The sequence below is a fragment of the Euprymna scolopes genome, chromosome 39 (assembly GCF_053919585.1).
Source record: "Euprymna scolopes isolate OS-2025 chromosome 39, ASM5391958v1, whole genome shotgun sequence".
Lineage (NCBI taxonomy): Eukaryota > Metazoa > Mollusca > Cephalopoda > Sepiida > Sepiolidae > Euprymna > Euprymna scolopes.
In genome coordinates this window covers 439,903-450,994 of record NC_136520.1, presented here as the reverse complement: position 1 = coordinate 450,994, position 11,092 = coordinate 439,903, and positions in this window count along the sequence as shown.

Sequence of the window (11,092 nt, the reverse complement as noted above, 5' to 3'; positions counted from 1 at the left end):
GGTAAAAGTTTTTATGCTTCCAAGTTCATGGTGCAAACGCCATAAATATATTTTTGAATATATGCAACGTTACCCAGCACATTTGTAGCCTCAGTCACAAAGTAGACAAAGAATAGGAGAGAATTTCAACTCGCTTCCCCCCCCCCATTTCTAAGGACATTTATTTCCTCATTCTCATACCACACGTGATGTCACCCACACTTCTAACATGATCTCGAACATCATCCACATCTCTGAGATCAACTTCTCCAATGTACTCTTTCTCCTTTTCATCGTCTTCTTCTTTAGCAGTGATGTCATTTCCAAAGCATTCGCTTATGTGCGTCCGCACTCTGTTACAGATATAAATAACTTGAAGCATAAAAACATTTTGTAAAGGAAAGTTATTTTTGTTTTTGACTTTGCAGAACGTGATTGAATTTTAAAAAACGAAAGAAAAATGACATTAATTGCCGTTCTGAATATTTTTAGATGAGGTATGACTTTCTTTTTTTTTTTTTTTTTTTAGCTTAATCAAAAATTGTTCTCATCTTGAGTGTTATCAGCACAACGTTTCGGTCGATGTAACCTCTGATCTTCGTCAGGTGTTAAGTTGCCATTTTTTTTGCAGAAAAAAAATGTCGACTTTATGAAAGTCAGAGGTTACATCAACCGAAACGTGCTGATAACACTCAAGATAGGAACAATTGTCCAATTAATCCAAATACAATTACATTAATGTTTGGTACATCTTAGAACTAGAAGCCACTATCTTCAGACAGCCTAATCTGGTAGCACCAACAAGTGTTATGAAAAGTACTGTTTCCTTGCAGAAATTTTGTAGATTATGTTTCGTCCTTTACATGTTGATTACAATAAGAACAAAAAAATAATATGGAAAGCATTGAAAATATCTACTATGAATCCGTGCTCTAGGTTAGAAGGGGGAGAGCAATACAAAACCAAATTAACTGAAACAAAACTGCTTCAGTTGAGAAAGTTTAATTACATCGCTATACTTAGACTGGAGGCAAAATTTTGAAAATTCCCGTTGGAGGTACAGAATGTTAGGTGTGGCCATCCACATTAGATGCTAAACATAACTGCTACTAAACATATTTCAGTATCTCAAACTTACGGACAACAAATATCGAAAAATTGGCCAAAAACATTAATTCCTTCACTCTCAATGGGGCAATTTTCTACAAGGAGGGGGTCACTTTTTCCGCAGATATTTTCAAATGTCCACCCATTTTGATTGACTTGCCTTAATTTTGACGTTTGTCACTTTTAGTTTTGCAATGGACGCAACAGCAAAGACGTCAAGTTTTTTGGGTTTTTTCATTCTTTTTCTTTGCAGTACAAGTTCGAGCCTGCCTGCCTACCACCATTTTTTTTTTTTTTTTTTTTTTTTTTTTTTTTTTCTCAACACATACTTCCAAACACCCGGACAACACCAGGCACCCATGCTAGTATCAAATAGTAAATAAACAAAGTGTCTAGGTGTAACCCCTCACTGATGAAGCTGACTAGGACCCCTGTTTATCTGGAAATCTCGGCTCGTATCGTCTAGTCCTTCTCTTCCATTGTGCCAGGTATGACCAGGTTCGTAGACTGGACACAACTCTTAAGAGGTCACAATTTGCAAAAGTTTGCAGATAGCAAAAACACACTTATTCCTTCAAACGTGTCACTGAACAAGTTCTGTCAGTACACTGCTGACAATATCGACATTATTGAAGAAATGTTGGATAGCTTGCGAACATTCCATGCTACATAGATGGTTGTGTACCAGAGAGGACTACCCCAACATCAACAACAGGACATCTTCCTCTTGCAAAATCTAAGTCCTTGAAGATCCCTCCAGAATGTCATCAGCTTAAGAACTTGATTCGCCAATCTCGCAAGGATCCAAAATTTACAACCACATTCAACGAAACAATGTTTACCCCAGATGACCAGGTTTGCAACGAAGCTTCTGCTCAAGATATCGCTTGGTTTCTTTCTAGTATCCATGGATTGAACAGTGATGATGTTCCTGTGTGAACAGCATTCAACCAACTCACAACAAACATGAGCTCTGCACTATCGGGTATTTGCTTCTACTCAATGCACCAGCTCAAGACGCTGTGAATAGTTATGATGCGATGCTTGCGAATTTCTAGTATTAAAAATCCCAGTCAATCTATTGTCATCACTTTGGACTAACATCTGTATTGCAAAGCCAAGGAAATACAGTGGGTGAACAGTGATGAATACCAAACAATATTCTTGCGACTCGCATTGCCAAGAACTCATGTGTGTCAGTGGAAATCACTTTGCAGACTCTGGTCTCTTTGAAGTATGGGCCGAAAGTGCCATCTTCGGTCAGAACACGGCTCAGAACAACATGCAGGCCAAATCGTACAACAGAGCCATTCGAGCACACAAGCTCACATTTGAAGCTGTTTGGAAAATCCTTTGGCCAATATTCATCAAATGGGCAAAGGACAACCAAGTAGACAAAGATGCCCTTCAAATATTATCAGTACACATCATAAAAACATTGGAGGCACACGATGAGCGAGATATGATCAGTTGGGCTATGACAACAGAATTTATATGTTTAAAATGGAAGTTTTACAGCAATAGAAAAACAATGTTCATGAATATTTTTAGAGTTCTTATAAAAACAAAGAGGTTCATTAACTGAGACGTTAGAAGAAGTCTGGATCAATTAATTAAGAACCGTGAGGAAAATCGTCTTCAAAACTTCTCTGCTCATTTTCTTATTTTTACATAGGAGCCACCACTTATCAAGGCCCGGAGACAACTCGAGGATAAGGGTCATTGAGTGTACCGTAATCAATGGGATAATATCGTAGTAATCATTAGTAATGGAAATTTGGTAGATTGGATTACTTCAGGGGTGGTTCATAATTCATTGAAAGTTGTTTTTAAGAATTAATGTTCATTCGTTTTCGTATTAGTAAAATATTGTAAATATTTTATTGTATTGTAATACAGTAAAATATTTCAGTGAGAAAGATTGGAAATATTTCAAAGAATAAAACTTATACAGATTGACAGACGATAATGAGTGAATGAGTTGTGTGTGTCTGTGTATTCATTGTTTGTGTGAGTGGAGAGATGTGCTTACGTGTAATCATTCTCTTAGGTTTTCAGGTTTTATAATCAAATATAAGAAAAACGAGAGACGTTGTCATACGGTAAATAAAACAAAATAATGAGTTCATAAGACATATATTCACAAAACAGATATTTCATATATTTTTAAAAACATAGAATGTTTGTGAATGTTTTTACAGTTCTTGTAAAACCAAGGGGGTTCATTAGCTGAGACATTAGAAAAAGTCTAGATCGATTAATTAAGAACCGTGTTTCAGGGGTCAGGAAAATCGTATTCAAAAATTCTCTGCTCAGTTAAATAAATTATAATTCATTGAAAGTTGTTTTTAAGAATTAACGTTCATTTGTTTTCGTATTAGTAAAATATTTCAGTGAAAAGGATTGGAAATATTTCGATGAATAAAGTTTATACAGATTGACAGATGATAATTGGATGTGTGTCTGTGTTCGTTAATGTTGAGTGGAGAGAGGTGTTTACATGTAATTGTTCTCGTGTCTAATCTATATATATATATATATATATAAAAGCGAAAATGTGTGTATGTATGTATGTTCGTTTTTTGTGTATGTCCGTAAAAGGAGTTTTTTTCGGCGGCTTCTCGAGGCAGTCGTTCATTTTTAAAACTTTTGATATAAATAATCATAATATCTACGAGTTACGAATGGAGGTTGCCCATCTATTTAATTTGCCCGACTTTGAAACATTAAATATTCAACATTTTGGGATCGCCGCATATTGCTTTCGTTATTCGGTATAAAAAAGTGAAACTCGATTCGAATCCCTGGCCCACGGCCAGTGGTCTCTAGAAAACGATGTAACATTTGGTCAATGTCGGCTTACCATCGTCATATCAGACGGTTGCTTTCGTTTTGAGACGAGACACTCCCCTAATAAACGGGGGGAGCTGTTTTCCCCCAAAAGTTAGGTAAAACAAACAAACCTGGTTATTGACCTCATTAAAAACTGTCCAGCAGAAAATGTTAACTGCTGAATAGCTATTGCTTACGTCATCGACGTCGTAACGCTCGCACAAAATGTTAACTCTACGACTTCCACTTGACGGCATTTAGTGCGGGCCGCACAAAACGGGCACCTGCCAAGTCACACGTCTTTTTTCACACTTTATTATTTTCCAACTGTGCATCAAGGCTTCATTTTGTTTTTAAAAACAACCAACGATTTTTGTTTTCATTTACCAAAAAACACACACACCTACAAACACCTGGGCAACGCTGGGTACCCCCCGCTAGTCATATAAATAAAAGCAAGTCTCTATTTTCTGTCTGTATGTAAAACTAAAAGCATGTTAAGTGTTAATTGATTTATCTTTTTGTCAACCGTCGATGTGATATCTTTTGTGAATTTTATTTGAAACAAGCAAGGTTTGTTTTTATTTATTTTAAAAATATTTTCAGGTTTTATAATCAAATATGAGAAAAACGAGATGTCATACAGTAAATAACACAAAATAATGAGTTCAGAAAACAGACAATTCATGAATGTTTTTACAGTTCTTGTAAAACCAAGGGGGTTCATTAGCTGAGACATTAGAAAAAGTCTGGATCAATTAAGAACCGTGAGTTTCAGCGGTCATGAAAATCGTATTCAAAAATTCTCTGTTCATGTAAATAAATTATAATTCATTGAAAGTTGTTTTTAAGAAATAATGTTCATTTGTTTTCGTATTAGTAAAATATTTCAGTGAAAAGGATTGGAAATATTTCGATGAATAAAGTTTATACAGATTGACAGACGATAATAAGTGAATGAGTTGTGTGTGCCTGTGTGTTCGTTAATGTTTGTGTGAGTGGACAGAGGTGTTTAAGTGTAATCATTCTTTTTGTCTCATCATTAGGGCTATGAAATCATATTCTTTTCATTGTTTTTACTCTCGAGTAAATATCCGACAGTTAATCAACCGAAAACCACATCTATTAATTTATTTTTATTTCAGACTATTATTCTCATCTTTATTAGTTATTGTTTTTCATCTTTTATTAGTTTGTTTATTCACGTTTCGGCCAACTATTCCTGTGGCGCCATTTTTTTTTTTTTTTGTTTTTCCGATTTTTTAAAGAAGTTTTAACATCTAAACAATTGGTTATTTACGCCATTTTTTTTTGTTCACTTATTCTTTATTTTCTGTTTTGTTTTGATTTACCCCAACCCGCACCTCACCACACTCGGGTACCCTCACTAGTATTATTTTAATTCTGTATTTTTGACCATGGCGCCCATTTTGTTTTTGATCAAAAAATTTAATAAACGCCAAATTCAATGGGCATCCACCTGAAAAATCACTTTAACAGTCTGAAATGAATGCCAGCTCCTAACATTCCGTACTGCCTTAAGTGATTTTAGACCACTTTTCAGATTTTGCCTCTAGTCTAATTTGACAAAAAAAAAAAGAAATGAGAAAATCGTTTTTATTTTTTATTTTTGTAAATATTTTCAATTTATTTTTTCATTATCTTGCTTTTTTTTTTTTTTTTGCAAAGTAATTAAAAAGGATAAATAAATTAAGCTGAAATGGACAACTTCTAAAACTTTTCAGAGAAAAATAAATAAAAACAACAAAACCCTGAAATGGACAAAAACAAGAGACGTTAAAAAAAAAACAAAAAAAAAAAAAACAAACATAATAATAAAAGTTAACGCTAAACAGCAGAGAGATGACTACTGACGGAAATGGTCAGACAGTTTTTTTTTTGTTTTTTTATATTAAAGTTTCTTGCGTGTAAGCAACCACGGCGTGCCGTCGGATTTCTCGTGAATCTTGTTTAAACAATAGGAAAAAAAATCTTCCCCAAATCAATTAGTTCGTCTTAGACATCTTTTTTTTAGTTTTCCATCACATCCGTATTCTCCTTCTTAATCGACAACGTTATCTTGTTGGATTTTAGAAGTTACACCCAAATAGCATTACATCTTGTATATCGTTATTTGAATCTGACTAACCATTTTGCCTCCCCCCTCCCCTCTTCTAGAATACCAAAATGTCTTTCAATTCAGATTTAAAAACAAAAAAAACTCTTATTCCAATTAGGAAGATTGTTATGATGGTGACAAATTTAAATAATGACTAAAATAATGTAAGCGACATAAATTGAAACAGTCAGTGTCTGTTAAAATTTGGAATTTCAACCCAAATAGCATCGCAACTGACACGATATATGATTCTGCCTAACCGTCTTTTCTTTTTCCGTCCGTTTTTTTTTTTACATGTGATTTTAGCAGCAGAATGAAAACCTTTTCTCAAGATGCTAAGGGATGCATTATGGTCAGGAAGCTGTTTTCATAAGTATTTGAAATTTCCAAATATTTATGAAACTCTTTCTTAACCCTCTCTGCTTTCTTTCTTCCTTCTCTTTTTTAAAGAAAATTATCAATTTTGAAAAAAAAAAAAAAAAAAAATTAAGAGTGATTTCATGACCAAAATGCATCACTCAGCATAGAAGAGCTTTGTTGTAAGTTGATTTTATCCTTTTGTCTTTCTTTACTGTTGGTATTCATCAAGATGATGTACAGCTTATGATTTTCTTCCATCGTTTGGACATTTCAACGTAAACATATGTCCACACAGAGTTGAGCACTTTTGACGTTTCTGAATTTTTGAAACGAGGATAGATTATTTCATCAGACTACAGTTCTCATCTTGAGTGTCATTTTCACATTTCGCTTGCTGTAACCTCCAACCTTTTTCAAGTGTATCTTGTCAAAATCGAGAATTTGGATGGAATTTCAAACGGAACCTGTTATTTACTTTACGGGGGTAGCATGCTCTTGTTCTGTCAGCCATGACTGAATAGAGGTCCTGAGTAATTCGCAATTGTATTTTTGTCTACAAGGCCCCATGGCGCAGTACTGGGAAAAATCAATTGCAAAAGTAATAATCTCCTGAAGGTTGAAGGTTCAATCCTCAGTGTGGGCGACCAAAAAATACAATTGTGAATCACTTAGGACCTCCATCCAGTCATGGCTAACAGAACAAGAGCATGCTTCCCCCATGAGGTAAATAAAGGGTTCCGTTTGAAATTCCAGAGTTCAACAAGATACACCTGAAGAAGGTCAGAGGTTACATCGACCGAAACGTTGTGAGAATCACACTCAAGATGAGAACAGTAGTTCGATGAATCCAAATTATATGGATTGAGCACTTTTTATTATTATACGAAGCAGATAAGTAGTTGTGGTTTTAATTTACTTGATTTTATCCATTTCCCTTGTGTGCATGTGTATGATCTCAGCAACAGAAAGCGACAGAGAATGCTGAGTGATGCATCATGGTCCTCATCAATTTTTTTTCATATCCCCCCCCCCCCCCCCCAAAAAAAAAAACAATTTGCAGAAAATACAATTCCCATTTTTGGTGCCAAAAAAAAAAAAAGAAATAGAATAAGCAAAAATTTCTTCATAACCATAATGCATCACTCAGTACAGAACAGTCATTTTTGAAATATCTTCTAAAGTTGATTTGAACCCTTTTTCTTTTATCTCTGTATTCACTTTTTAGTTTTCAAAGAAATTAAAAAAAAAAATTTTTTCTAAACAAATAGATTTGCGGAAAAATAAAAATGACACTTGGCTGCATCTGCTTGATCTCAGCAAAAGAATGAAGTCACTCAGTGGATTAGTTTTTCTCGGATAATCGTCATTGTCCTTTGTTGTGAACGTCGATAAAAGTCTATTATATTAAGAAAAGTTGGGTTCTAGTCAGCTAACATACTTCCTAACTTCCAGCATGGCTGCTACCGGAAGCATTGACAAGGCAAATCAGTTCCTTCACTTTTTTCTCTTACACCTATATCTCCCCTGTTCATGTACTTTCTTTTTTTTAAATATATTTTTCCGATTGTTTCTTTTTTTATTTAATAATCATTGAAAAGTTTTTGTGGTCTTATTTTAATTAAGAATTATTGAAACTAATTTGTTTTTCTTAAAGAATTATTGAAAACACTTTTATAAATCTTTTAAAACTATTTGCGGCATATTACGTATTATTTGTTTCATGATGTTCGAAATTTTGTTATTTTGATTTTAATAATTTTATTTTCATACTTTTAGAAACATATTTATTATATAAATAAAAAAAAACATTTTTAAAATGAAAAAAAAAAATTTTTTATAATTTCATAAACTTATTTATTATATAAATAAAAAAACATTTTTAAAATAAAAAAATGTTTTTATAATTTCATAAACATATTTATTATATAAATAGAAATAAAATATTTAAAAAAAAATTTTTTTAATTTTAATAATTTCATAAATATATTTATTATATAAATAAAAAAAACATTTTTAAAATAAAATTTTTTTATAATTTCATAAATATTTATTATATAAATAAAAAAAATTTGTTAAATAAAAAACGAAAAATTTTTTTTATAATTTCATAAACATATTTTTATATAAATAGAAAATAAAACATTTTTAAAATAAAAAAAACAACATTTTTATAATTTCATAAACATATATCTGTGTGAGGACACTTCTCAACCTATACACTCAACAAATTTTTTATCTACAGACTTAGTGTATTCAGACATGTGGAAACTTTTAATCAGTTTTCATCCCCCCCCCCAAAAAAAAAATGGGCTGCTAAGGGGTCAAAATTGCAAAATTGGTACATGGGGTTATCGGATTTTTATCTGTTTTCAACTGTTTCATGACTGTGTATGGGTGGTCATGAAACATGACAGCTTCCTTATGTTAAGTATAAGTTGGTTTGAAAACACTTTCTAAAGATCATATCAAGCTGGTCTAATGGTTTTCGTACTTGACTCACTGTCTTTATGTTTTGGTTTCGATCTCAGCTCGAGCATTTTTTTTTCACTTACAAGAAGTGAACTGTTTAGAAAAGACTTGCATGCACACGTCTCACTTTCTTTCTACTTCTTTTTTTAAATGAATTTAATGCTACGTTTACTACCCAAGTTATTTGTTTATAAGAAATAAGAAATCTGCATTAATTAAAATATAATATTTATGCATATTTTATGAGCAGGCAATGCTGGGCAGCTTGCTAGTTTCTTATAAAATTTCAAATAAAATAAAAACTTTTTTTTTATTTTGTGTTATTTTTATCTGTATAATTTTGTTAATTTTTATTGTATGATTTTTTTTAATAATGTCTTTTCTTCTATTTTATTTCAATACATCGCTTCACAATAAAAAAAAAAAACTGAAGAACAATAAAAGTGAAGGAACTGATTTGCCTTGCCACTGCTTCCGGTAGCAACCATGCCGGAAGTTAAGAAGTATGTTAGCTGACATACCAAAAGTTGTCTGTGTGTCCAGCTAAACGTCAAAAACTACACAAGACACACCACAAAGCTCATATATATTTTTTTTTTTTCACCATTGCCTTAGACAAAATATAGGCACATTTTTTTTTTTTTTTTAATATTCATTCTTTCAGGTTTCAACAGGATTGGTCACGACGGGACAACATTTTGAACAATATTTTTTTTGCAGTGATTAATCAACAAAGTTTTTTTTTTGGTTGTCAGAGATAACTAAAAGAGCAAAAGGGAGCAGATGGTGGAAATGGTGTGTGTGTGGGGGGTTTAAAAGGAAGATCTTACAAACTCTCTTTAACTCTTCTATTTTCTTTTCCATTTTTTTCTGACAACGTCATGTTACCATGCTGGTTTAAAAAAAAAAAAAAAAAAATCACAATGTCACTTGAGAGAGACGAGCCAGTCTCTGAATCGTTTGTCTCAAAATAGTTTTATAAGTAGTTGTCCCTGAAAAATGTTTTTTTTTTTTTTTTTTTGTAATCAGACAGAAATGGATTTATACAGCAGTTATCTCCCTTGTTCGAATAACAAGAAAAAAGACGCAATTTGACAAAAGTTTGTATGCTCCGCCAATGCTTTTTTTTTGGTCAATTTTTACGACGTACCCCAGCATATTATAAGCACTCCAACCTCCCCATATTAAGAACGGCTTTCTGAATTAACAGCCCCAACCTTGAAAGCCGTTCTTAACATGGGGAGGTTGGGGTGCTTATAATACGGTTGGGTACGTCGTAAAAATTGACTTTTTTTTTTTAGATGAGGATTGATAATTTGCAATATTTGAATTATTCGGACTATATTTCTCATCTTGGCTCACAAAGTCCCAGTTGATGTGACCTCTGACCTTCTTCTTCAGGTAGATCTTGTCAAACTCAGTAATCTGTATGAAATTTGAAGCTTAACCTATTTAACTTATTTAATTCACAAGGGTAGATTGTTCTTGTTCTATCAGCCATGAAAATTTAAATTTTGTTATTTTTAGTTATCATCGACTATCGTGAGGATCAAATCTTCAACTTCAAGACGTTTAGAATGGATTGATACTCAATATATATATATATATATATATATATATATATATATATATATATATATATATAATATATTTATTTAGGGGATTAGAACCAGAGTCTAAAGAGCAGAGTATATTTTAATGCATTAGTAAATTCATTAATACAATTAAAATAAAAGAAAAGAAAACAGTGCTTGTTGTAATGTAGATATATAATAAGCTCAATAGGTATATATATATCCTAGAGCTATTTTAATATTGAGTAAGATGATTGATAATTTATAATTAAAATTAAAAATTAAAAATCTGTTTCATAAGGAAAAACAAACAAAATCAATAAATTGTACGATCGTTTCGGAAACAATGTTTTTATTTTGATAGACAATGAGTCTTGAACAATAATTTTATATAGTTTTTTTGAAAACAAAGTCTCCCCATCAGCAAAAATATTGGGTGTTTTTTTTTTAAAGACACCAAAAATAAACCTAGCATTTTTTTAAGTAAGGCAGATGTATCTGGAAAATATTTAAAAGATAAAGGAAAATAGTTAGTTTTTTGATGTTGATAAATATATATATATATACTTTCTGTTTGTTTTTACATAAGCAATAATTTCACCACACATTCATGAGCATGTTTCGGTCAGCTAGTTAGTAGCAACTAAAGACA